Source organism: Cebus imitator, unplaced genomic scaffold, assembly GCF_001604975.1.
Source record: "Cebus imitator isolate Cc_AM_T3 unplaced genomic scaffold, Cebus_imitator-1.0 Scaffold91, whole genome shotgun sequence".
Classification (NCBI taxonomy): Eukaryota; Metazoa; Chordata; class Mammalia; order Primates; family Cebidae; genus Cebus; species Cebus imitator.
Window position 1 is genome coordinate 6,910,607 of NW_016107406.1, and position 2,149 is coordinate 6,912,755.

Below are 2,149 nucleotides of genomic sequence, written 5' to 3' on the forward strand. Positions count from 1 at the left end.
TCATCTTCTTCTTCTATCACTGAGGCCTCACTCTTTCTTCCTTTGCCATGTGGCAGATAGTCTTAACTCTAGTTGTCTTTAATCTCTTCCTTGTTTTGGTCATTGTGGCCTGTAAATTCTCCCAGCCACCTCCACCAGGAAAAGAGTACTTTTGCCCGTGCTGGGTCAGATTCCATGTCGGGGAGGCCGTTGTGCCCTCGACACCTTGGAGGTAGCTTCTTTGGAGTTTGTGTGGAACAAAACCCTAGATCAGAGTTTACAGGTGCTCTTTCTCAGGCTGGGATGGAAAATAGGTAACTGCTTATTCTGCCAGGATAGTGTCCAATGTTATGGGCAGTGCCCAACGGTGCATCACAGAAAGGCATATTGGCACTATCCTGGATGTTGGGAGGTAGGATATCACCGCCCCAGTAAAAACTGACTGGCAGCACTTCTGCACACTCTACCGGGCGTGGTGGGTCCAAAACACACATCCGGTAGACCTCTTAGTCCACCTGTTTGTCACTTCCCGACCTTTCTGAAGCAACTGGCCATTAAAAAAAAAAAATGTATAAGGGGGAGGATTATGCCCGGGCAGCGCTAAACCTCCATAGTGCTTATTCTCGCCAGTTGTGGTTTGCAGGGGAAAAAGACCGCCGCCTTACCTTGGCCCCTACCCCCTGTTCCTCTGACTAGGACTAGGAATAAACCCTAAAATCCAGTTGTCTGGTCCTTACAGGACCTGGCTGCAGAGGCCCTGCTAAAACCTGCTTTAAAGAGGGCCAAATTTTAAATTTGAGGCTTTCCAAAATTGGCTTTACTACAGATAGAGAGAAAAGAGAAAGGGAGAGAGAAAGTAGATAGAGGAGAGAAGAGAGGAGAGAAAGGAGACAGGAGAGAAAGAGAGAAAGTAGAAAGTAGACAGAGGAGAGAGAGAGAGAAGGGGACCAGAAGCCGCAGGGGTGGAAAACTTGCCGCCAGCAAGTTCAGTTTTAAACTGACACTAAGAGCGGTTTTTTTTTCCTTTCTCTGCCGGCAGTCAGCCCCGCCCAGCTTTGAAGCAGGCCACACTGCCTCAGGGTGCAGCATTTGCATCCAGAACCTGGCTTTAAGGAAAGCTTTCTAACTTTCTGCAACAAAAGTGACTTGTTAGCACAGTCGTTAAGGTATGGGGCCTGCAACTGCAAGGTTGTTGGTTCAAATCCTCAGTGAAGCTAGTTTTAAATTAGGGAAATCAGTTTTAAATTAGTAAATTCTCTTGAGGAAAATTTGGCATAAAAAAACAAAAAAAACCCCACAAATGGGGTCGTCTAGCTCCCCGCCTTGTAACCCCCTCCAATGCATGATGGCCAACTTCAAGGTTGGGTTCTCAGGCCAATATGGGGTGAAATTAACCCCTGGAAAGCTCCGCTCTTTGTGTGAACTTGAATGGCTGTCTTTCGGGATTAGGTGGCCAAATACTGGGACCTATGACCCAAAAATTACCCAGGCTGTATGGAAAATGGTTGCAGAAACTCCTGGATACCCTGAGCAGTTTCCATACATCGACCAATGGTTGGGTTTAGTCCAATGGCCTCCCCCATGGCTAAAGCGCTGCATAAAACAGGCTAGACTTCAGGTCATGTTAGCCAGCCCAAAAGAAAGTCCCTTCTGGGCCAGCCATTCTCCCCACCCCAGTGGAGGATCAGGAATTACTTCCACCCTACTCAAGGCCCTCTAAACCAGCGCCTCAGCACCCCCCTCGACAGTACTATTAACCAAACCTTGTCCCCCCTGCACACCCGTAGCGGGGCCCCCGCACCCACTGGCAGTCCTCCCTTTCCAAGAGGTACCCCCAACAGAAGACAATTGGGGTCGCCCATTCTTTGTTCACATCCCCTTCTTGTCAAGTAACTTATATAACTGGAAGGTGATAGAGATCAAAAAGAGGGCCAAAACACCAAGTGCTGGCATGAGCTTTGAGAGCAAGGGAAAGCTGCCGGGCTAAACCCAAAATTGGCAGCACCCATGGCATGGCAAAGGGGATTTCTATGGCCTGCAAGCCGGCAGAGATGCATCCAGTGTGAGGGGCTGTGCAGGAGGGAAGTGCTGGGGAACTGCTAAGAGTTCCCGGGAGGGGGTAGTACTGGAGAACTGCTAAGACGGCGAGAGGGGGAGGGTTAGGTACCTG